Source organism: Vicugna pacos, chromosome 31, assembly GCF_048564905.1.
Source record: "Vicugna pacos chromosome 31, VicPac4, whole genome shotgun sequence".
In the NCBI taxonomy this organism is placed as follows: domain Eukaryota; kingdom Metazoa; phylum Chordata; class Mammalia; order Artiodactyla; family Camelidae; genus Vicugna; species Vicugna pacos.
Window position 1 is genome coordinate 8,662,116 of NC_133017.1, and position 26,824 is coordinate 8,688,939.

Here is a 26,824-nt window from a genome sequence, read left to right on the forward strand (position 1 = left end):
CTAGAAAACACGGCAGAGGGTTAAAGGAAACGGAACAGATCCAATATGGAGTCAGATTTGTTCTTCTCTATTACAGTGACTTTTGGTGAGAGCTAAGTGGATGATTCCTGGGTGGGTCCTCCACTGTCCCAGGCTGGATTTCAGGCAGTATCCCTGCCAGATTCACCATGATTTTGGACCTAATCTACCGCACAGAAAGTGACAATTATTGGATTAAAATTACCTTTCAAAATCCCCTCAATTGCCTGTAAACTATACCACAGCAGGGGATGTCTCATTGGCCAGTCAACTGCCAGTCTCCCCTGATGCAAGGGACAAGCGTCGTGGGGAGGTCCATGGTGGCCTGGCCAGTGCACCTTCCTACTTTGCTCTAAAGCTTTGACTTCCTCACTTTGACGCTTTAAAAGCTCCCTTCCCTCTTTCCTCTGGCCTGGTGTGAATGAAAAAGGTCCCTGCACCCACCTGGGCTGAGTCCAGGCCATGCACACAGCCCCGTGCACACAGCCCACCATCTGCTGTCTACCCCTGGGATCAAGTGCAAACTCTGAACTCCCCCACCCCAAAGGTCCGCATGCCCAGTGCCTCCGCCCTAGGGGTCCAGATCACCATCAGTACCATCAACCACCCAAAGCCCAAGGCCAGTGGCTGGCAGCCTGGGATCAACCTGACCCATCGGGTCAGTTGAGGCACACGGGTCAGATCAGGGTGCCAAAGTGGGAATTGGAACCACCTTCAGCCCAGCCTGCCTCACCCTGTAGCCTCAGATATTAACTATGAAGGTGCACACTAGGCTGGGTCCCCCACTGGTGGCAGTAGTCATCATTACTGGAGCACGGATTTCCCCACCCCAACCACAGGGTGAGGGGTGAGTGAGTGAGCTCAGGGTAGGGGTGCACTCAGAGTGAAGGGGATCCCATGGTGTGGGGGTAAAGGTTGAGAGGTGTGGGGCCCGATCAGAGTGGAAATGACCTGGCTGAGAGTTGGGGGGACAATTTCAGGATGTTGGGTGTCCTGTGCTGAGGCATGAGGGGTAAGCTTGTGGGTGTAGGGGCCATAGGTTAGGACCTAGCAGGATGGAGTGTCAGGGCAGGGACCTCGGTGTGAGGAGAAGGAGCCCTGTCTTCAAGGTCTGGTGGGAGACTGGGCCTGGCCAGGTGTGGGAGGGTAGTAACAGCAGGGGAAGTTGGGCTGGCGGGGTGTGGCCTGGCCCAGGACAGTTGTGGTCCTAGTTCAGTGCCAGGACCCAGTCGGTGGCTGGGTGAAGGCTCTGGGGATGGAGACCCGGCGGGACGAGCAGGAGGGGCACCACCTGACTCCTCCCGGCCCCAGCGGCCAGGGCCGGTAAAGCAGGAGACCCACCCGAGCAGTTTGCGCTGCGGGCGGGAGGAGGAGGGGCGCGCACGCGCAGACGGGCAGACGCGCGGACGCCGGAACCCACCCAGAACGCGTGGAAGCTGGCGGCAGCCGGTTGCTCCTGGATCAGCTCCTAAGAGGGCGCTGGTGGGGGCGCGCTGCTCGGGAGCCTGCGGGTGACTCCTGGGCTGTGCAGCTGAGGAGGAGCCCAGGGAGGGGTGCGGAGTTGAGGTCCCGGCCGCGTGTCCCGTTAGGACCCTGAGGCGGGTCCCAGCCGCTGCTGTGGTTCGTGGCAACCCCGGTATTAGTAGTTCCTGAACACCGCGTTTTTGCCGCCGCTTATACCCGGGTTTAGGAAAGCAGGTACAGCCCCGGGAGGTGGGAGGGCGCCGGACGGTTCCAGAGCATCTCCAACTGGCCCTCAGACAATGGCCTGCTCCTGGGAGGCGAGTGCGGTGCGGTCGCGGGGCCTCGGATGGAATGGGGACTGCCCCATGAGAGCCCCTGGATTTGCTCCCATCTTACCCGTGGCCTGACCTTGGGGCGGCCTCTAAAGACCCGGGTTTGTGGGACTCAGGTTACAGGTCAGTCTGCTCCTGGGAGGTGGGCTCGGTGCGATCATTGTGCTGGGATGGCTGCAGCAGCAGCGGGAAATGGTCGCAACCCCCGCGTTCTCACAGGGCAGCCCCAATCCCGCCATCGCAGCTGCCGCCTTTCCCTGAGAGCACAGCACCCGCCTTCCAGGAGCAGGCTGACCTGTAACCTGAGTTCCACGAACCTGAGGCAGCAGAGGCCAAGCTCAGGCCATGCGCTGGGGAGTTTGAAGCAAATCCACGGGCTCCCATGGGCAGACCCCATAACCCGCCACTGCCTTCGACCACACCGCGCCCTCCTCCCGGGAGCAGGCTGACCTGTGGGCCGTGCCTGGAGCAGCAGAGGCCGAGCCCTTGACAGGCCGTGGGGAAGATGGGGACAAGTCGACCAGCTTGCCAGGTCACTGCCCATCTCCCTGCCGCTGCCCCAGGTTCGTGGATCACTTGTTTTCAATCAGTGGTTTCCTGAGAGGCAGGCATGGTGCAGTCAGTTGGCGAGGGCTGCAGGGAGGGGTGCTGCCCCAAGGGGAGCAGGTGGACTTGCTCCCATCTCCCCCAGGGCCAGACCTGGGGACGGCCTCTGCTGCCCCAGGTTTGCAGGACACATGTCATGTCAGCCTGTCCCTGGGAGGAAAGCTCAGTGTATTCGGGGCAGCCTCAGTGGCTGACAAGGATTTTAGAAGTGGGCTCTAGCCCAGCATAACTAACTCTCCTTTCTTCTCTTGCTTCCTCAGTTGGTGGCTGTATCGGCTTTTTCATTATAGGTTATTGCTAGATAATGAACATAGGTTTCTGTGCTATATAGAAGAAATTTAATTTAAAATCTCTTTTTATATATAGTGGCTAACATTTGTAAATCTCGAACTCCCAAATTTATCCCTTCCTATTCCCTTTCTCTGGTAACCTTAAGATTGTTTACTAAGTCTGCAAGTCTGTTTCTGTTCTGTAGATGAGTTCAGTGTCTTTTTCTCTCTTTTTTTAGATTGCACATATGAGTGGTATCATTTGGTATTTTCCTGTTTCTGGCTGCTTTCACTTAGAATGACGATCTCTAGCTCCATCCATGTTGCTGCAAATGGTTTTATGTTGTCGTATTCATGGTCGAGTAGTATTCCAGTGTATAAATATAGCACAACTTCTTTATCCAGTCATCTGTTGCTACATTTAGCTTGCCTCCATGTCTTGGCTATTGTATACAGTGGTGCTGTGTATACTGGTGTGCAGGTATCTTTTCACATTGGAATTCTTTCCAGTTATATACCCAGATGTGGGATTGCTGAGTCATAGGGTAAGTCTACTTTTAGTTTTTTCAGGGATTTCCATGATTTCCATAATGACTACACCAAACTAGATTCCCACCAGCAGTGTAAGAGGGTACCCTTCCCTCTACAGCCTCTCTAGCATTTATCATTCATGAACTTCTGAGCGATGGCCATTCTGACTGGTGTGAGCTGATACTTCATTATAGTTTTGATTTGAATTTCTCGGTTTATTAGTGATATCGAGCATTTTTTCATGTGCCTATTGGCCAATTGTGTCTTCATTGGAGAAATGCTTGTTTAGATCTTCTGCCTATTTTAGGATTGAGTTGTTTGTTTTTTGGTTATTAAGTTGTATGAGCTGTTTATATATTCTGAAAATTAAGACTTTGTTAGTCGTATCATTTGCAAATATTTTCTCCCATTCATAGGTTGTTGTTTCCTTTTGTTATACTTATGGTTGTCTTTGCTGTGAAGTAATTTATGAGTTTAATTACGCCCCTTTTGTTTATTTTTTTCTCTTATTTCCATTGCCTGGGTAGATTACCCTAGGAGAATGTTGCTAAGATTTATGTCAGATAATGTTTTGCCTATGTTTTCTTTTAGGAGACTTATCATGTCTTGTCCATCTGCATCTTAAGCCTGTACTCTAGATCTGTGCTTCAGTTTTGAATTTTGAGCTTCTTAGAGAAAACCTACTCTTAGCTCATACGTCAGATTCAACATGTCTAAAGCTGATTTCATAATCTTTTTTCTTGCAGCGTCTCCACTTATTCAGTGGGATAATCATTCTTCCGGTCTTGAATAAACCAAGGCTTGGAGTGGTCTTTGATTTATCTTTCTCTCACCACCCTCCACATTTTGTCAGCTTCTTGAACTGTATGTTTTTGGTTTCAAGTGTCTATTCTGATTGCTGATACTCTGATGAAGAGCTTTCATCCCTGATACATGAATTTTTCCTTCTGCTGAATTCTTGGATATTCTCTCCCCCCCTTTCAGTCAACCTACAGTTTTGGCGCTCCAACATCTAGAGTCAAGTCAAAGACTTAACACAACCAGATCTCAGCCAGGTAGTCTTGACCCTTCTTCATTTTGGACTTACCTTATGTGTTCCAATCATTATGTAACTTAGCCTCCTAGGGTAACCTGTGCCTTATTAAAAACCAGGAGTCACCAGCCTTTTCCTATCCAGTCCTCAGTTAAAACAGATTAGAAATGCCCTGAGAACTAGTTGGAGTCCCATCCCCTTAATAGAGTCTTCCCTATTTATTCCAAATAATTCTAGCTCCTCTTTGTATTCCTGCACTGTTTATGATCAGTAGCCTGTAATCTTGGCTTTGAGTTCTGACTTGGTACCATTCCTGGGTGGTTTCCAATGTGTCTCCTCACTTAGCTGGTAACTGGAGAAGACTCACTTGTTCAGCCTCCTTTATACCCCTCACCCTGCTTAGCATCGGGCAATAGCAGGCACCCAGGTAGTGCTTACCTACTTTATTTATTTACAGGGGTGGTGGTGTGGATTATAGCTAATAACTATTTATTCAGTGTTGCAATTAAAAAAGAAAGCCAAGAAAACCCATAAAAATTTACTTCCATGTTCAGTTTAGCGCTTTACCTCAATAGTTTTCTTAAGGCTGTGTTTACATTCACATAGTGTTCAGTTCTTGTACAGTTCCCTGAGGCAAGCAGGTGAGATGTCATTATGTTTCACTTTCATGTTACATTTCATATTGGATATATTTGTGCAATGACAAAACCTTCTTTTATAAGTAAACAGCCGGAAGCCCAGAGAGACTAAGAGCCTAAACCAGGGTCACCTGGTTAGTGTTTGGCACAGGCCAGGACCGCGGTTCACATCTTCCAGCTGATCCTCTACCGGTGCCTTTTCATTCCAGTGCTGGAAAATGTAGCCCCATCAGCCTAACGGCCAAGTCACATTGCTGCCCCTTTACCTGCCAGTGATGGCAGTGCTACAAAAAGTGGCAAAGGAAAGGTCAGAAATAGGAGTGATAAAAGTCATGGAAGTGCTGGAAATGGATCCTCAACCTCCTCCTCCCTATTTGAGCGCCTCACAAGTGTCCCACTCTGACAGTGCTGTTCATTGTTTATAACATAGCCTTTAAAATCAGACTGATCTTTTATAGGACATGCTTTTATGCCGGTCCCTTTCCTGCTCGTAGTCACTGTCATGGGCAGAAAGTACCTGACTGTGCTCTGTTTGTCACGTAGGTGGGAGGGAAAGTGGGAGAGAGAGTGGGTTGAACTGAAGCCGAGATTTTTACAGCTCTGTTGTTCTAGGACCAGAGCAGTTCCACTCTTGCTTTCATCACCTCTCCACCTCCGAGTCCCAGCCACCCATTCCTGCCTGCTTCCCCACATGACACGTCCTGGGGGAGGACAGAGTGGTGGGCAATGCCCCCTCCACCCTCTGCTCTGGGAGGTGCAGGAGTCTGCTTTAACTTTTCAGCTGTTTTGGTAATTGGGCTTTTCCAGATTTTCTAGACATCTCCTTTCCAGCTCTGAGAAATTGGAGATGTAACTTAACCATACATGGACTATACTAATGTATTCAGTGACATTAGTGTCATGTTGTCTGTAAGGTGTTCTGTGACTGGATAGGAGGTTTTTTATTTCACAGGATGCTTCACATCCAATTCTGAAGGCCTACAGTCTGCAGGTGTAATCCAAGTTCTTACATGTCTGTAAGGAAGACATGAACATTATTTGATAATATGACCTTATGTTCATAGATTACAGTTAGTCCACCGGCTCTGTATCTAATGAAAGTTTAAATACCAAACACTTGAAGAAAATTTGCGGACCATGTCTTTTTGCCTGTAACTAGTTGCAAAAACTGAAATCACAACTCTACCACAAGCCACAGTGTTTCCCAGTAGAGAAAGCCCTCTAATTTTACAACCTCTAAGTAATGCAGTGGTTCTTTGAGTGAGATGAGGGATGCCAGAGTTTTTGGGGACACTAGAGTGGCATGACAAGTATTCTGGGACTGGTTACAGTTGAATCTCTACTTCCTATATCCTGGACTGATTACAGAGGCAATGTTAGTGCGGTAACCATCTTGTGAATGCCAGTGTAGCTAGGAAGACAACAGAGAAAATAGAAGGGATATAAAGTAATGGAGGGACTTCATAGCAGTACAAATGGTGACTTTGACACCACCAGCTGCTGACGTGAACTTGGCAAGAATTTGTGAGAAGTGGTGGGTGTCATTGCAAGCAGAAGAGTCCTGCAGCTTTTGGGGTGAACAGGCAAAGGGGAGAGCAGATATGGTGGCTACCCAGGGGCTATTTATGTCCTGAATGTGAAAATGTCTGGTCCACTGTTCAATTTTGCAGCCACAACTTCACATGACTCAGGGCATTATTTCCACCGAAAACCATAAAATCATAAACAACCTCTGTTTCCCAAAGTGTTTGTTCTCGATCTGAGATGATTGTCCTGTGGTGGGAGGTAAGTGGGCGATGGGGCCTATTACATCACCCTCTTTCACTAAAGGTCTACGTTGCTGCTTTTCACCCTACTCCTACAAGTGCTGTCATTCTGTTACACCTAGGCCTGTAAGACGGGCTTGCCTGAATCCTCACGTGATGAGGGACTGCTGTGTGCAATTTTAAAAAATTGCTTGGGTCATGAGGTCCTTTGTTCCCTCCATTGGAAATCACTATTCCAGAGCAAATAGTATGGCTCTATAGAAACTATATTGTTTGTAAGATGTATTCAGAAGTTTTGCAGTAGGTTTAAATATTTGCTTGGTGATGGCATCTTGATTGATTGAAGGAGGCAACCCTCACTAGGGGCATTGTGTGCTTTCGGTCTGAGAGTTCCTTTACTGGCAGCAGAGTGTTCGTAGGCAGAGTTAGAAAGTTACCCAGTCTGAGAAGCCGAATTTGCCCGCAGCAGGGAATTGGCAGAAGAGTCTGTTATGGAAGGAAAGCTTTAGGATTATCTGGTAGCAGAGTTCTGGGATACAAACCCTGGGAAACCTCAGCTTTTGTAGAGTATGTTCTGTAACATTAGGCTATAGGATAATTTTTACACTTGTTATAGGATGTAGAGTTGGGGAAAGACTTAAAAGTGAAAGAACCTTAAAAAAGGATCTCCGAATATTTTAAAGAAGACGGTTCTCAGAATGAGAGCTTTTCTGGAAAAGACTAGTTCTTCACTTCACAGGGGAAGCAGGGAGCAGGTGTAACTGCACTTACGGTAACTTAAAAGGTAAACCTTTCCCTCCCACTTAGCTGTTTCCTGGTGTAGGTTCATCTCCCACATCTGTAGTTTTAGACCTGATGTGTCATTTTCTGGTACTCCACTCTGTTTCTTAGTGAGAGACTGACACACAGTCACATAGCAATTGAAAAATTGCGCAAAGGACTTTATTGTTAAAAATGTAGACCTGTGGCAGGGTGCTGCATTTGAAAGTGACTTTCAGTACAGAGAACACTGAAAAGAATGCAGTGTTATTTCTTTTTTTATTCCTTTAAGCCTTTGAATAGAAGGTTTTCTTTGCAGAGTGTCTGGAGTACATCAGAACAAGCAGGAACTATAAATAGCTTTAAGAAAGCTCCAGTATAGATGTTGCTTATACTGTGGTATCTGTCTTAATGTTAATTCTTTAAAGCAGGAAGTTGTAACTCTCAATTTCTTAAGCAAATATAAGCATTCTTGACTCTTATTGACATTCCTTTTGGGGTGAAGCTGCTTTTGCTTCCATTCTGAGCATTGAAAGGCCTTCTATGATACTTTTACCAGTCCTCAGTATTTTATTTTCCCTCAGTTGTGAACTTGTTTTTAAACTTGAAGCAGGTATAAATATCATTAACTTGCTACATATGTAGATATTCAGTGTTACATAGTCAGAAAGTTTGTGTACATCACACGTATCTACATAATTCCCCCCTTTCCAACTGTGTTCCTGATGAAAGGATGGTGGGAAATGGCATTATGGGGATATGTCTTACAGTACACAGTGTTTCCCCTGTTCCCTCTACCATTTCTGGATGTTCTTTCATCTTTCAGCTTCTAGACTTACTAGCTCTTTTTCTTAAGCCAGGTGTATCTCATCCCCCTGTGCACACACATGTGTACACACACAGACACACATTCTACCGTAGGGAGTAGCGTGCACCATCCAATTCTCCCACTCCAGCTCTGGACCCACCCACTGGAGGCAGTGTCTTGCACGAATTCATTTGTAAGTTGCTTTTTAAAACTCGAGTGGTCAGGAAATAGGACTGATATCCACACTTAGTAGGCAGGCCCTCAAGGACAACTTCTATGGTTAATGCCAGGTTATCTTAATGTTTGAGTACCTGGGTTTCATGTCTTCCTGTGCCACCTGTGTGACCCATGATTCCCACATTTCTGTCGCCTGCTAGACTTTTTCTCTCCAACTCTGGACTCTTACAATCTTCTGCTGATTTGACATCTTCACTTGAAACTCTGATGTCTTAAAAGCAACATGTGTAAAAACTGAGCTCTTGGATCTCCTACCCCCCAAACTGGTTCTTCCTGCAACCTCCCCCATTCAGTTAGTGGAAACTTAATCCATCCAGCTGCTTGGGTCAAAAAACTTGGAGTTATTTTGACTTTCACTGACATACCACATGAATTCTGTCAATAGATCTGGTTTAACACTGCCTTTAAAACATATCCAGAACCCAGCCACTTCTCACCATGGCTCCTGCCTCCACTGCTGCTTCCCTGCCCTGAGCCACTGTCCTCTCCTCCTGCACAGCCCTTCTCAGAGGCTTCGCACCTTTCATCTCTGACCCGTTTCGACTATTCTCACCCGGCAATCAAGTGAGCCTCGAAAACCTAAGTTAGATTGTGTCGTCCTTCTGCAGTGCTTCCCCATTTCACTCCGGGTAAAAGCCACAGTCCTTACAACGTCCTCCAAGGCCATACAGGGCCTGCACTGGCCCTTCTCCGCAGCTCCAGCCGTGCCCCCGTTCAGGAACATGCGAGGTGCGCGCTGCCCTTGGTGATGGGTTTTCCGTCCACCTGGGACTTCTCACCTCCTAGTCTTAGTTCTAACCTCAGTCCTCAGTGTGGCCTGCTCTGGTATTTAATACAACATCACCCTCATCCCATACCCTCAACTCTCTTTACCTTGCTCTTTTTTCATTTTTCCATGGTTCCTCTTTCCTAACATGCAACCTCCTCTGTTGCTCTGTTGTGTGACTTGTCATCTCCACCCCCATCCCAGCTAGACTCCAACCAAGCTCCGTGATGACAGGACTTTTGTTTTGTTTATTGATCTATTCCAAGTGCCTAGACTAGTCCTGGGTACATAGTAGGCAGTCAAAAATTATTTGATGAATAAATTACAAGACTATTTTAAAAATGAATCATCCTTTCAGGAACAGGTGAGGATAGGAAGCTGCATGAAGGAAAATGGTGCAGTAAATAATGATATTTGCCTGTTGTTCTTTGTGTGATATATATATATATATGTGTTTTAGTCTTAATTTGGTATCCCAGTTTCTTAATTTAATAGCTGTATTAAGGTATAATTTACAGGCCATAAAATTCACACATTATAATTGTACAAGTCAGCCATTTTAGCTATTTCTAGATTTGTGCAACTTTGTCCTCATAAAGTCCCCTTGTGTCCGTCCATATGCAGTTTGCCATCCCCTCAGTGGCACCCTGATTTTATTTCTTTTTTTTTTTTGGCAATCATATCTCAAAAGGATAATTTACACAGCAGTACTAATATAGCTTTGCACTTTTAGAAATGACACACTTAAATATGAAATAGTGGTCATTGCTGAATGTAGGTAGCAGTATCCGGCATTGGTGAGAAGAATGGACTTGAGTGTCAGACTGGCTGCAGTCTTACCCAGCTCCATTTACGAAGTTACCCAAATTATTTTCTGCCTCAAGCTCTTTATCTGTTATATGGGGGTAATAATAGCAGCTTACAGAGTTGTTGTGAGGATTAAGCAAACAGGGAAACAAAATTTAGTATAGTGGCCAGCTTATGTTATTACCTAAGAAATAGCCTTGCAGGTAGAGAGCAAAATTCAAATCAGTTTCTAAAGTACATGTAAAATATAATCCAGTTCCTGCCTGATTTGTAAACACTAATGCCTGCTGAAGAATGTAAAAGCAGGCTAATTTCCAACAGAAAAGATCATTTCTCAGCATTTCTTTCAAAGATAGCTGCAAAATCACTTTTACTAAATGTCCCATGCCCAACTCTGACAGAAATTTAACACCAGGGACGTAATTATCTACATTTTTGTTACAATGATGCTGACCATCAGGAAGTGTTCTCAATTATATTTTAGCCTTTATGTTGAGAAATACTGTGAGACTTCTTCTAAATTAATGGGTGGGGGCATTCATTGTAGCTCTTGTAACCTGATAAGCCAGCACTAAATTATCTTTTTTTAACTTTTAATTAAAGTAATAAATTAATTTTTTGCTGGGGGTGGTAATTAGGTTTTTATTTATTTATTTTATTTTTAGTAGAAGTACTGGGGATTGAACCCAGGCCCTTGTGCATGCTAAGAACATGATCTTCCACTTGAGCTATACCCTCCCCCCTAACTTATCTTTAATAAGGTCTTTTTCTCTGTTTTGTTACTTTATGTACAGATGCACAAATCAGGGTCATCAGAAGCCTCTCAATCACAAAGATGATAATAGTGAAAAACATTGCACAGTGACAGTGAATCCTTGGCATATGAAGAAAGATTGTAAAGTCCTGAATGAATTAAGAAGGTATTGTTACATTAACATACATATAAGCATGGCTCTCTTACCTTTATTTTTCACTTTATAATGAAGATAATCCCCACCCGTCAAGGTTGCTTTGTTTGATAGAGGGAATATTTGAACCCTTTTCTGCAAGATTTTTAAATAAGTAAGAGCAGTTAATTTATCAGAAGTGTGAATGGTGTAATCTGGTCTATCTAGTATGGTAGCCACCAGCCACATGTGGCTATTGTGAATTGAGATGTTCTATAAGTGGAAAATACATAATAGATTTTCAAGACTTCGTACAACAAAAATAATGTAAAATATTTATTAATATGTTTTAAAAGTGTCAATCACACTTTTGAAATGATAGTGTATTGGATATTTTGGGATAAATGTAATTATTCCTGGAATTAATTTCACTTGTTACTTTTTATTTTCTAAATGGGATTACTGGAAAATTGTGATTTGCACTATGTTTCTATTGACAGTGCTGGCTTCTAACTTATTGCAAATAATATGAAAAGAAAATTTTGATTAAAAATTTTGTAATTGAGTAGTTGATTTACATCATATTAGTTTGAGGTGTACAAAACACAGGCTCAACATTTTATAGATATATTCCATTTAAAGTCACCATAAAATAATGGCTATATTTCCCTGTGCTGTATGATACAGCCCTGTAACCTATCCATTTTATATGTAGTACTTTTTACCTCTCAATCCCCTACCCCCTTCCTGCCTCCCCTCTTCTCCTTCTCCCCATTGGTAACCACCAGTCTGTTCTGTGTACCTGTGAGTCTCTTTCTGTTTTATTATAGTCATTAATTTGTTTTATTTTTAGATATACATTTAAGTTAATAAATAGAATATTTGTTTTTCTTTCTCTTACTTATTTCACTTAACATAATACCCTGTAGGTCCATCCATGTTATTGCAAATGACATTATTTTATTTTTTAATGGCTGAACAGTATTCCATTTGTGTGTGTGTTCATGTGTATATATGCGTTTGTATATATATGTATACATGTATATATACATATATATATATATTTATATAATATACCACAACTTCTTTATCCAGTCATCTGTCAGTGAACATTTGGGTTGTTTCAGTGTCTTGGCTATTTTAAATAGTGCTGCTGTGAATATTGGGCTGCATGTGTCTTTTTGAATTAAATTTTTCTCCAAACATATACCCATGAATGGGATTGCTGGATCACACGGAAGTCTATTTTCATTTTTTTATGGAACCTCTCTTCTGTCCTCCATAGAGGCTGCACCAATTTACATTCCCACCAACCGAGTAGGAGGGTTCCTTTTTCCTTAAAAGGTAAAAAAATTCTCTACATTTACCTACTTTCCTTTCAGTTTAGGACACAGTTTGGCAAAAGCCAGATAGAATTTAATAGGAGTAAAAACAGTATTTATTTTGAATGTCCATGCATTATGGATAGATATGTTATTGATGAGTTGGTTCCCTATTTTTGTAGGTGCAGATGTTTTTATAGCTTCACAGACATTTCAGTCTTGCAGAGAGAAAAATTTCTTTGTATTTTGCTGAACTTGTCCGGGTGTCTTTATCGGATTTGGTCCAGGCCTGCAGAGGTGAATACACATCCAAACCTGAACCATTTGAATGTCTGCAAGATTTTAAGAGTCTAGAATATCAGATCTGGACTGTAACTCTGGTAAATGACATCAGAGACTGGACTCAAGAAAACTTCATTTGAGGGCAAAACCTTTCATAAGCCAAAAAGGCTTTGAAATTGTGGCAAAGCCAGAGACTTATGTGTGCCACATATGGCCTCAAACCCATGGAGACAACCACAGGCCTTCTGGAATGCCAAGGGAATTCCATGTGAGGAGTCCAGCACTCACAGGAATCCAACAAGTCCCTGTCTGCCAGAGAACCTTCATTGCTACTGTGCTGTTTTGAGTAAATGTATTTTCATCAGGTTCAAATTGGTTTGTTGTTATTTTTTTTTTGCATAAAAATACAACTTCTTGTTCCCTGGTGAAAGTAAAAGCCTAACATTTTCTGATTTCTTTCGACAGAGAATACATGAGCCTGTGGATCTAACCTCATCTGTGATGGTCTGCAGCTGGGAGCAACCAGATCAGTGTCAGTCCCCTTGCAGCCTTTGGCTGGGAGCCTGCATGTTGCTTGGAATGGTATTTGAAACATGTCACCCTAGCCGTGCCTTCGCTGTGGGCTGGGAGGCGAGTCACTCAGAATCTGCATTATGGAATGTATGTTTCAGATCCATAGTTAGGAGATCTTTTTAAATAGCCAGAGAATATAGTCATAAATATATCTATTAATATATTTATGCAAGAACCTTTTTAAAGATTTATTATTATAAAAAGTTACCCCCAAAATTGAAAAAGAAGGAACAGTGTAATTAAAAATCATCTGTAACTTAATTATACATAAAGAATCATAAAATCCTTCTAAACTTTTTTTGTTCAAATGATGATATTTTTCCCTTCCAAGAAGGAAAATTATTTCACATTTCTTTGCTTTCTCCTTTTATTATATATTCCATATGAATAAATATGAATCTTTTAAATCCCTTTTAATGGCTGTTTCACACTATATTGAACAGATGTGTAAATAGTCCTAGGTTTCAGAAATTTAAAAAATTGTCATTACAATACCACAATATATTTTTTGTTACTAATTTGGACTAAAAATTAACAAGTTTGCTTTTCTTCATCTGAAACATTGGTTATATTATGAAGGAACTGTAAGGATTTTAAATAACTTTTCAGTAATTTCAACAAAGAAATTATCTTTAAGGCAAAAATTTATGATGGTTTGCAAATCTATTTTTATTATATCTTCACTTTTACCAGTGTGACATGTGTGTGTGTTTGCACAAGTGCTTTAACTACCAGCAACGTAAGAAAAATCTGTATACTAAAAATGTGAGAATAGTTTCATGGTTTGTGTTTTCATTCTCCCAATATAGGTTTTGGATGACAAGCTTGTATTTGCAAAAGTACACCCCCTGTGGGAGGTGTTATGTACATACACTGAGATACTGCACATAATATTGCCTCTGAAGCCCAATGATCTGAAAACCTGGTCCTCAGCCTTTGGTAACTTCAGGTGTTTGATGAAAGTCCTCCAAGTGGATGAAAGTATCAACAACCGGAACAAGAGCTTTTCATTGCCGCATTTGAGAAGAGCTCCGTGAATGACTTTTATATTCAGGATAGAGATACATTCTTCAATCCAACCACCAGAAACCGCATTGTAAGTCTAAACCGAGTTTAGCTGCTGTCTTCGGGATGATTTAGAACCTGCTGTTGAATTATCAGTGATTTGGTTTGGTTGGTTTGATTTGGTTTTTAGAAGCTGCCCATAAAAAGGAAAAAAGAGAAAGAAAAGAAATATGCCTACAGATTCCTGTTAGGATAGTAAACAGTGGCGGGCTAGTTACCTTGTATAAACCACACGCTCTCTTAGAACATTTTTAGGTTTACTTCATCCTTTCTCAGATCAAGTATCAAGTAAGGGACAGTGTTAAAAAAAATTCAGGATTAACAGGTTTGTGAGCTCCAGGATCTGCAAGGCAGCTTTCCCTCCCCATGGTGTAAGTCAAATGGCAGAATTGAAATAAAGCACCTCATGTATCCTCCGGTGTTAACAGGAAAAGGCTAATCTTCTTGACCTTGTTTCTTCCTGGGTAAAATGAAGATAATATATCAGGAGGCGACAAGCTCATTTAAGGCAGGAAGCATGTTGTCTTGTTCACTGCTGAATCCCAGGCACCTGGAAGGCTGAGTTTAACGAGTGAATGTATGAACTGTAGTTCCCCCAGAGTTACCATGTGGGACAGTGAGGATTAGCAGCTAAGAGCATAGACTCTAGAGGGGAGGGTACAGCTCAAGTGATGGGGCGCATGCTTAGCAAGTATAAGGTCCTGGGTTCAGCCTCCATCACGTCCTCTAAAATAGACAAATAACCTTAATTACCTTCCCACCCCCACCAGAATTACCTTATTATCTCCCCACCACCAAAAAAAAAAAAAAAAAACAAGAGAAGTGGCCAAGAGCGTAGACTCAAGCTGGAACACCTGTGTTGGCTTCCCGCTGTCGACCTTGTAAATGTCATTTACCCTCTGTGTCTATCAAGTTCCTCACCAATAAAATGGGGATAATTGTAGTACCCACCTCGTAGAGATGCTATGGGGATTAATGAATCTGTGTCAGTGATACAACAGCCCTGGCTTATATTAAGTACTATGCATATGTCAGCTCTTTTCATAATTACTGACAGATGTTATTATCGACAAAAGACGTATTAGTTCCTTGAAAGGGAAATGCATGTTAGACCATTTCATTTATCACTTTCTGTAATTCAGGCTTTTCCCTCTGAAATACTATTTTCTGTCTGTGCACTAGAAAGCCACAGGGCTTTCCAAATTTCATCTGTCTGGGTTCTTGTCATGATGGCAATACTGCAGAGTGCTGACATTTTTTAGGGACTCCATCTGAGATGACAGCAACCCCTCAAATTCAGGAGCGCTTCTCTAAATGATAACATCCCACTAGAAATGAAGTTTTTATAAAGTAACAGCTTCAGACGCTTAATGATGCCATAAATGCAAGGATGTTATATCTAAACTCTTTAAATAAATCCTGTCATTGAAATAAAGGAAATACTATATTATAGCGCTCTATGACTTTGTTATCTTTGCTATCCGTTTATCTGACTCTCTAAGACCAAAGAAAGCAAATACTAAGATTGATCATTACTACTGTGTGGTACACGTATTTGTGGATGAAGACAATATTGAAATGCACTGTTTAAGATATTAAAATGGACACTAAACAGCTTCTTGATGCACATGCACGAACAGAACAGGGAGCTGGGTGCAGGGAGAAGACACTGAGCTTCCTGGATTAGAGACCCAGCTTAGCAGTCCAGCCCAGCAGTCCACATGTTTCATATTTATGTCCCAGCAAAATTAGCAGTGAGAGTCTTAAATGAACATTGGGGACACTTGCAAACAGCTGTCATGATTACTAATGTGGGACACCAGGATTCTACAGTGTTTAGTTGGCATCTGTGCATAACCAGTTCTTTTCCACTAAAGCTTCTTGTAATTGCTGGTCCCACATCCAGGCTGAGGAATCATCTCATGTGGTGTTTGGGAGGGAGGTAAATGGAGTCAGGACCCATTTTAAGGCTGGGTGGGTAATAATCTGGTGCTAGTACAGGAGAAAGGAAAATAGGTCAGGTGGGAAGGAGAATGACTGGATTTAAATTTTGTTTCTTGAGTAAGCTAAATATATAACATCATGTCAAGTTACTTTGCTGTTTATATTCCATGTGCTGTCACTGAATAACTACTGAACTGTGGGTACAAAAATGCCTGGGTTTTAGAATTGACCCTGCCCCTAACCTGCCAGAGTCCAGGTTCCTCTGGGTGTCCAAAGAGGGGGCTGGACCATCAGGTGTCCCTCCACTGCAGCAGTTTGGGCACTTGGGTGGCCTAGATTTTTGCTGTGGAAGACTGGCCCTGTTGTAGGACATTAAGCATCTGCAAGGCTCTCACCAGGTACCCACGGTGGTCCCAGGACTGTAACATCCAAGCGTTCCTTTCCACCCAAGTTTGCAAATGACCCTCAAGGGGTTAATATTAATCCTGGGTGAGAATTATGAAAAATTATATGGTACCTCCATCCCTCCTGGCAAGTGAGGGCCCCTTATTTACAAATGACCACGAAGTGTTAGCACCAAATTTTATCAACAGAACATGTGAACACGTGACAGTGACGCTCACCTGTTTGCTTCTGATTCCCAGGGCCACTTCAGCCTCTGTCAGAGGACCTCAGCTGCCACAGCGATCAGGGCCTTCTGTACAGGGAATGGGCTCCTCCTTGAAGCACAGACAAGCAGCAGCCCTTAGGTCTCTTCAGGTGAGCTGTTGTGGAGAGCACTCCAGTGGGAAGGGCTCAGGTTGTCCTCATGGCATCTGAGTGTGACAGTCCTCCAAGAGTGTTACCAACCATGAAGCTCACAGGAGCTATGAGCTTCGTTGCCCCAAGTTTTTACTACAGGCTTTATTACAAAGCCATGATTTATTGGGTCACTACCGACATGGCTAGCCCAAACCCTAGCTGTAAGTCAAACCTTTCCTTAGCCCTAAACTTTGAGCCCCTTCCTCTCCTGGTGGCCACTCACTTGTCACAAAGCTCAAAGCCCCACTCCTCTAATCACATGGTTGGTGTCTCTGGCTGGCCAGTCCCCATCCTGAGTCATCTCATGGACACAAGCCATCCAAGCTTCCACCATGAATAGGAAAGACACTATCTTGGGAAATTTTGAGGCTTTAGTGGTTGCTGCCTAGGAACTGGGAACAAAGACCTATGAAATTCTTCATTAAACAGGAGTAAATGTTATATTTCATTTAAATTATAAAATAAGAGAGAAATTCTCACTGCTTTGCTGTATCTGCTGTTCGACACCGTTTCACTACACCACGTGACTGTAATGTCGCTCTCAGCATGTGTCTTCTCAGAGCACCAGCGCCGGCTGCTCCCCTGGAGCTTATGCTGTTTGGGCAAGGCTGCTGGGGGGAGGGAGGCCAAGGACAACCGAGAAAAAAAAATAGTCGGGCGAATAAGGAAACAGTGTCAGATTGAAATGAAGAAATAACACAGTGTTGAGATGGGAGACTTGGGGGGAAGTGAGTCAAGAAAGCTATCTTTGAGTAGGTTACATGCGAGCTGAGATGGCGATAAGAAGGCTGGATTTTGAGAATCTGGGAAAAGTCACCCATGGAATAGAGGCAGCTTGTCCATTGGCCCCGAGGCACAAATGTGCTCAGCATGATTGAGGAGATACTGGAGCCAGGGCTGGTGAGAGTGATGAGACACGATGTTTAGAAGGGCATCAGGAGCACGGAAAGGAGTGTAGACTCTAAGTGCAGTGAGAAGCAGTCATGATAGTTTAAGCACTAAAGTAATTTTCTCTCACTCACATTTTGCAAAGATAATGTGGAGAATGAATGGCAGGGACCCAGGAAGCAGGGAGGCCAGGAAGGAGGCTCTTGGATTGGGCCAGATGAGAGATGGTGGGAGCCAATGAGGAATGCGTTTGGGGAGTGGGGCTGATGGGATGCAGTTATGGGCTGGCTTTGGATGGTTAGGAGAAGAGGAGGGTCAAGGTAGCCCCAGGTCGGTCTGGAGCCATGTGTCTGTTCTTTCTTTTCTCAGTGCCCCATGCAGGTGCCCACCTAATTGGGCAAACCGCTTAACCTTCAAAGTGAGGGTTTTAAAACACTGAAGTCTATTTGTTGTTTCACATTTTATGGAAAGATTCAAACATGTACAGAAATAGAGAGAACAGTACAGCCAGCCTGCCTGTATCAGTCAGCCAGCTCCAGAATTATAAACTCAGAGTCACTGTTGCTGCATCTTTCATCTCCATCTCCTCCCCTCCCCCACTACGGGGTCATTTTGAAGACAATACTACATAGCTTAACCTTTCATTAGTTAAATGACAAGGTCTCTTTCAAATAAAATTGGAATATTCCTTTTTTTTAGGGTTACAAAATAATTCCCTGATTGTCACAAAAATACACTTTTAAGTAATTTTGGGGTTGAAATCAAGATCCAGACAAGATTCAGACATTGCAGCTAGCATATCTCACAAGTATGTTCTAATCTATAATTTTCCTGTTTCTCATTTTCCTTGAAATTCCTGAGGGGTTTCTCTATTTCCTGTTTGGCTGATTTCATTCTCCCCTATGGTGTTAGACTTGTTTCTCCATCCTATGTATTGGCTTTAGCTAAGTGATTTGATCCTCCCCTAAAAGCTTGATCTGACTGAGGTTCAACTTTGTGCAAAAATAATTGTTATGTGAAGTTTTATACTCCTGTCATAAGGTACATAATGTACAGTTGATTCTCTTTTTTGTGATGACAGCAGCCAATAATGATTGTCACCGGGATCATTATTTCATAAGGAATTTTATTTCATGTGGTCATACTCTAATTTCCTCCCTCAATTATCAGCAGGATCACAGTCATGAAGAGGCACTTTCTCCTTAACCCGGGTTATCCTTTAGAACACAGTTTTAAAGGAGGATATTTGTTAATATGTAAATATTTAAAATTGATAAATTTTTTTCTTATTAATTTTTTTTTCTAATGGAGGTACTGAAGATTGAATCTAGGACCTTATGCATGCTGAGCACACACTCTGCCACTGAGTGTACCCTATCCCCCTTGAGATTCATATTTATATGATATTTCCCTTCTGTTATTTTTGTTTTATGTTATATAGAATTTGAAGGCAGGGCAATGGGTTTGACCACTCTTTAATCATTCTTTATGGGCTTTTGGGGTTTGTGTGTATGTTTGTGTTTGTAAAGAAAACAATTTTCCCACTATTTTACGTATGTATTGCTAAGGCAATTATGTTGATCTTTTCCCTGCTCCTGGTCCATGTATTCCCTTGTTACTTCCCACTAGTGGCCCCTTGAGCCCTGTGACAAGACTAGCATGTCGTTAATCCATGTGGAAGGAGATCTGAAGAGATTTATTCAAGGAGATGAAATTTGTAGACAATGTATTGGAAAGTATTGTGAAAGTTGTTCGTTAAGAGAAGGTCTGAGGATGAATTGTTAAGTACACAGAAATCTAAGCTATGAACCACCAAGACATTTATTAACTCCAGGAAAACGAAGTAGGGAAGAAAAGGTAAGACTAGCGCAAAATGCTACAGCTTTGAATAGTCTGTACAGAGTAATAATAATGTAATGCAAGGATACTGAGCTGATGAAAATTATAATGTAATTGTATCAAAAGGTTGGAAGAATTAAGGTTTGGGTGTGTAGATGAGATGGGGTTTGTAAGAGAGCTTAATCCTCATTTTCTAAAATAGAATGTTAAATAGGTGATACATAAAGCTGAAAAAGTCAGTAGGCTGTGTTACAAGGATATTAGTCAGAGAAAGGGAGTAATTATTCCAAGAGTCAGCAGTAGGAGCTGAACGTGGTTGTTTCTGGCCAGGAAATGGGGCAGTTGTTGGGAACTGCTCCTTTTTACAATCGGTGTTCGAGAACTGTTTGACTCTTTATTGAATGTATGGCATTAGTTTGATAAAAAGAAATCAAAGCTGAATTTTGAAAAATTTATGTTAAGAATTGGGGTGCTTTTGACAGAGAGAGAGAACAATCAGACAAAACTACATTTGAAGGGATCCTCATTATTCCTTGCGTTTCAGCAAGGACTAGGAGGCAGACATCTGTTTAAGGTTCAAAAATTCTGTCTGACCTTCTTGCCGACTTGTAACCTTTGGAAGTAATGAACTCCTCGTCACTGTAAATATCCAGGTAGAGGCTGCCTGACCAGTTATCTAACTGTAGCAGTGTGTGTTTACCATTGGCCAGTTGGAGCAGGCAACTTCTAACATTCTTTCAGTTTTGAACTTGGCATTTCAGGATGGATAGTTGATAAGGATGTATTACAAAAAGCTTAACAAGAAAGAGTCCAAGACATCTCAAACCCATTGCCAGGGTTTTCTCTGCCAGACACCATCCTGAGCGTGCCATCCATGAGCCAGGCCACAAAGCCCAGTCACATGAGAATGAACACACTTTGCCCCTCCTATCTGATTTGGCATCGGGCTCAGCCCTTTTCCCCATGTAATGGTCCACGTCCAGGTCTCTGACGATGGAGCTGGTCTCACAGCAGCCCTGTGAGCGCTGGTCCAGCCCAAGGGGTTCCTGCGTGAAGTTTTCCAGGATTCCAGGCTATTCTCAGATCTGAGTCCCCCCTAGGCTAAGCCCACGGAACTCATCTCAGCTCCAGACTGAGCCGGAAGCCTCAGCGAGAACTCAGAGCTGAGGAAATCCACAGGTTTTACCCAGCACTGCCGAGTCAGCAGTGAGCCAGTTGAGGGAAGGTTCAGCAACAGCAAGACACACCTGAGCCGCCATCTCATTGTTCTGCCTCATCCCTAAACCCTCTGTGTCTGCCTGTCTGTGTCTGTCTCCCTTTCAGGACCAGCCTGGCACCGCTTCATGCCCTGCCTCCTTTCTTCTAATCTTGCCTCCCTGGCCTGTTCCATCTACTCCAGATTAACTGAGAAACACTGAAGAGGTTTTAAAACCTAGGAACAACAGACGTGCTAGATACAAAGAATACAGGGCAGTGCCTTCCTCAGTCACATCCCTCCTGCCCTCTCCCATTCCCACAATGAGTTTTATAAAAATTTGGCAGACAGACATTGCACTCCCAGTTGTTATCATTATCAGCCATTTCCTTACTATCTGTGGTTTACGATGCATTTGCTCCAGGGACGTTCCCGAGATAAGGCAGGAGCAGATGACTGAGCCAGTTGTTGCTGTCCACTTGTGTAAATCCTGTTAAGAATGATTTTGGGGGGGATTTGTTGAATGTGCCAGACTGTCCAGTGAGTGGTGATGATCCCCTGCATCTGCTCTGGAGTTAGCCTCGTCCCCTCCTTTGCTCTGTTCTCATTTATCTCTCTTCAGCAGATGAACCAGTGATCTGTACTTCTATGATACATAAAATGCTTCTTATTTCACGGTAGAATTTGGGGGCTGCTATGAAAACGCATATGTTTTAAGAGTGAATTGAGTCGGAGGTTTAAACTTAAAGCCCCCTTGATTTAGAATCAGAAATTAATATGATGGAGGGAGGGTATAACTCAGTGGTAGAGTGCATGTCTAGCATGCATGAGGTCCTGGGTTCAATCCCCAATGCCTCCATTTAAAAACAAATAAATAAACCTAATTATGCCCCCCCAAAAAAGAAAAAATAAATTAACATGAGGATGAAGCTACAGAGTGATTATTTGTGTCTTCTGAAACTTCCTTCTGTCTTTCTGCAGGAAATTCTACGGACAGATGTTCAGAATCTACTTTGCTTGGCTGGGCTATTACATTCAGATGCACCTCCTGGCAGCAGTCGTGGGGGTGATTTGCTTTCTGTGTGGATATTTTAATCAAAATAACTGTACCTGTGGGTAACTTGTCTTTATTCCTTGTTACCGTGCTTACTTAACTTAGAATGACATTCTCCAGGAGTATCCATGTTGCTGCAAATGGCCCTATATTGTCAGTTGTATGGCCGAGTAGTATTTCATTGTATAAATATACCACTTCTTTAGCCAGTCATCTGCTGATGGACATTTAGGCTGTATCCATGTCTTGGCTACTGTAAATAGTGCTGCTATGGACATTGGGATGCAGGTGTCATCCTGAAGTAGGGTTCTTTCAGGATACATGCCCAGAAGCAGGATTCCTGGGTCATATGGCAAGTCTATTCCTAGACATTTGAGGGAACTCAATACAGTTTTCCACAGTGGCTGCACCAAACTGCATTCCCACCAGAAGTGTAGGAGGTACCCCTTTCTCCATAGCCTCCCTAGCATTTGAGATTTGTGGATTTTTGAATGATGGCCATTATGACTGTTTTGAGGTGATACCTCATTGTAGTTTTGATTTGCATTTCTCTGATAATTAGTGATATTGAGCATTTTTTCCTGTGCCCATTGAACATTTGTATGTCTTCCTTGGAGAATTGCTTGTTTAGGTCTTCTGCCCATTTTTGGTTTTGGTTATTTGGTTGTTTCTTATTAAGTCATTTGAGCTGCTTATATATTCTGGAGATCAAGCCTTTGTCAGTTTCATTTGCAAAAATATTCTCCCATTCTGTAGGTTGTCTTGTTTTTTACTTATGGTGTCCTTTGCTGTGCAGAAGCTTGTAAGTTTCTTTAGGTCCCATTTGTTTATTCTTGCTTTTATTTCTATTGCTTGGGTAGACTGCCCTAAGGGAACATTTCTGAGATGTATGTCAGATATTTTGCCTGTATATTCTTCTAGGAGGTTTACTGTATCTTGTCTTATGTTTATCTTGCTGAAGAGACTGTTTTTATTCCATTGTATATTCTTGCCTCCTTTGTCAAAGATGAGTTGACAAAAAGTTTGTGGGTTCATTTCTGAGCTCTCTATTCTGTTCCATTGGTCTATATGTATGTTTTTGTACTAATACCATGCTGTCTTGATGACTGTAACTCTATAGTATTGTCTGAAGTCTGGGAGAGTTATTCCTCCAGGCTCTTTCTTTTTTTTCTTCAGTAATACCCTGGAATTTCTATGTCTTTGATGGTTCCATATAAATTTTATTGTGATTTGTTCTAGTTCTATGAAATATGTGTGGGGTAATTTTACAGGGATTGCATTAAATCTGTATATTGCCTTGGGCAGTGTGACCATTTTAACAATATTGATTCTTGCAATCCAAAAGCGTGGGATACCTTTCCATTTTTTAAAGTCTTCTTCAATTACCTTCACCAATGGTTTATACTTTTCTGTGTATAATACTCTCACCTCTGTGGTTAGATTTATTCCTGGAAATTTTATTACTTTGGGTGCTATTTTAAAGTGTTTTATTTCTTTACTTCCTTTTTCTGTTGATTCATCATTAGTGTAAAGAAATGCAACTGATTTTTGAACATTAATCTTGTAACCTGCTACCTTGCTAAATTCTTCAATCAGCTCTAGTAGTTTTGGTGTGGACCTTTTAGGGTTTTCTATATATAGTGTCATGTCATCTTCATGTAGTGACACTTTTACCTCTTCTTTTCCAATTCAGACCCCTTTTACTTCTCTTACTTGCCTGATTGCTTTGGTCAGGACTTCCAAGACTATGTTGAATAGGAGTGGTGATAGTGGCATCCTTGTCTTGTCCCAGAATTTAGTGAGAAACTTTTGAGGTTTTCACTGTTTAGTGCTATGCTGGCTGTAGGTTTGTCATATATAGCTTTCATGATGTTGAGTTATGTTCCCTCAATACCCACTTTGGTGAGAATTTTTTATCATAAATGGGTGTTGAATTTTATCAAAAGCTTTTATGCATCTATTGAGATGATCATGTGGTTTTAGTCCTTTCTCTTGTTGATGTGAAGTATTACATTGATTGATTTGCATATGTTGAACCACCTGTGTGTCCCTGAGATGAACCCCATTTGAGCATGTTGTATAATCTTTTTTATGTGCTGTAGGATTCTATTTGCTAGTATTTTGGTAAGGACTTTTTTGCATCTGTGTTCATCAGTGATATTGGTCTGTAATTCTCTTTTTTGGTGGTGTCTTTGCCTGGTTTTGGTGTCAGGGTGATTGTGGCTTCATAGAATGAGTTTGGGAATATTCCTTCTTTTCAGTCTTCTGGAAGAGTTTGAGAAGGACTGGTATGAGTACTTCTTTGTATGTGTGGTAGAATTCCCTGGTGAAGCTGTCCAGTTCTGGACTTTTATTTGTAGGGATTTTTTTTTATTGTTAATTCGATTTCATTCCTAGTGATCGGTTTGTTCAAGTTGTCAGTTTCTTCTTGATTCAGTCTTAGTGGACTGTATGTTTCCAGAAACTTGTCCATCTCCTCTAGGTTATCCCTTTTTTTATGTAGTTTTTCATGATATTCTATATTTCTATGTTATTTGTTGTAATTTCTCCATTTTCCTTTCTTATTTTGCAAATTTGTGCTCTCACTTTTTTCTTCTTTGTGAGTTTGGCCAGAGGTTCTTGATTTTATTTACTCTTTCAAAAAATTGCTTTTGGTTTGATTGATTATTTTCTCTATTTCTTTTAATCTCTATTTTATTTATTTCCTCCCAGATCTTAATTATTTCCTTCCTTCTGCTGACTTTTGGGTGTTTTTGCTCTTCTGTTTCTAGTTCTTTAACTGGTGGGTTAGATTGTTTATTTGACATTGTTCTTCTTTTTTGAGGAAGGCCTGTATCGCCTAAACTTTCCTCTTAGCACTGCTTTTGCTTTGTCCCATGAGCTTTTTGTGGTTGTTTTCATTTTCATTTGTCTCAAGGTATTCCTTAATTTCAACTTTGATTTCATCATTGACCCAGTTTTTTTTTAGTAGTATGTTGTTTAATCTCTATGCATTCCTTTTTTTTTATGCTTTGTTTCTCTGAAGTTGATTTCTAGTTTCAATGGCATTGTGGTCAGTAAGGATGCTTGAGATAATTTCTATCTTCTTAAAATTGTTGAGGCTTCTTTTGTGACCAAGTACATGATGAATCCTAGAAAATGTTCCATGCACACTTGAAAAGAATGTATATCCTAATTTGGGGGGTTGTAATGCTCTGAAAATATCCACTAAATCCAATTTTTCTATTGTATCACTTAATTTCTCTGTTGCCTTATTTATTTTTTGTGTGGAAGATCTGTCTAGTGATGTTAATGTGGTGTTAAAACTTCTGACAATGATTGTATTCCCATCAATTTCCCCATTTATCTCTGTTAGTAGTTGTTTTATGTACTTAGGTGCTCATGTTGGATGCATATATATTAATGATTGTAATATCCTCATCTTGTATTGCTCCTTTAATCATTATAAAATGCCTTTATTTATCTTTCTTTATGGCCCTTCTTTTAAAGTCTATTTTGTCTGAAATCAGAACTGCTACACCTGCTTTTTTGGAGTTTCCATTTGCATGGAATATCTTTTTCCGTCCATTTGCTCTCAATCTATATGTGTCCTTCTCCCTAAAGTGTGTCTCTTGTATGCAGTTTATTGAATTTTCTTGCTTTGTTATCCAGTCTGACACTCTGTCTTTTCACTGGAGCATTTAGTCCATTATCATTAAGAGTAATTAATGATAAATGAATGTTTATTGCTATTTTGAACTTATATTTGCAGTTGATTTTGTATTTCTTCTTTGTTCCTTTCTTCTTCCTTTTGTGGTATGGTAATTTTCCTTTGTGTTATCTTGGATTGTATTTAGTTTTTGTGACTCACTTGTAAGTTTTTGGCTTGTGGTTACACTTTTTTGTAAGTCTGTTAACCAATTACTGTAACTGTGTGTACTAAACAGATAGTAATGTAATCTCAAACCCATCCTACCAAGAACAAAATATTTAAGAAAATAGAAGAAAGAAAATATACTCTATATTTTCTTGCTTCCCTCTTCCACTCAATGATTTAGATGTCTTCTTTTACAATTTCATGTTTATTCTACTTGTAATTCATGGTAGTTATCACCTTTCCAGTCATGAGCTCTCATTTCTGTATCATCCTGCTTCTTTTTTATTTAGAGTATACTTTACAATATTTCTTTTAGCATGGGTTTAGTGTTGGTAAAGTCTTTTAGTTTTTCTTCTCTGTGAAATTCATTACCTCTCCTTCTATTCTAAAGGATAGCCTTGCTGCAGAAAGTATCCTAGGCTGCATCTGTTTTTTCATTCAGGACTTTGAATATATCTTTCCACTCCCTTCTGGCCTGTAGTGTTTCTGTAGAGAAATCAGCTGAGAGCCTTCTCTTGTAACTCACTCTTTGTTTTTCTCTTGCTGCCTTTAGGATCATTTCTTTATCCTTCAGTCTGACCATCTTGATTTTGATATGTCTTGTTGTGAGTCTCTTTAGGCTCTTCCTTTTTGGGAACCTCTGAGTCTCCTGTACTTGGGTGTCTGATTTTTTCTTTATGTTTGCGAATTTTTCAGTCATGATTTGTTTAAATACCTTTTCCATCCCCTTTGTTCTTTCTTCCCCTTCTGGAACTCTTATGATGCATAGATTGGCATGCTTTATATTATCTCATAAGTTCCTTATATTGTTTTCATTGTTTTTTATTTTTTTCTCTCAACTGTTCTGATTGTGTGCTTCCTGTTGTCCTGTCTTCTAGATCACTTATTCGTTCCTCTGCATTATCTAGCCTGCTTTGTACAGCCTTTAGGTCAGATCTCATTTCAGCCAGTGAATTTACCAATTCTACTTGGCTCTTCTTTATAGCTACAATTTTTTTGACATATTTTATGTCTCTAAACACTATCTCTTTTAGTTCCTTCAGTAATTTGATCACTTCTTTTTAGAAATCTTGATCTAATAGGC

At 41.5% G+C, this 26,824-nt stretch overlaps 1 pseudogene; it reads left to right on the forward strand.

The window, feature by feature from the left end:
• Nucleotides 1-1,781: 1,781 nt before the first annotated feature.
• LOC140690590 (anoctamin-6-like) overlaps nucleotides 1,782-26,824 on the forward strand; it is an 83,620-nt pseudogene continuing 58,577 nt past the window's right edge.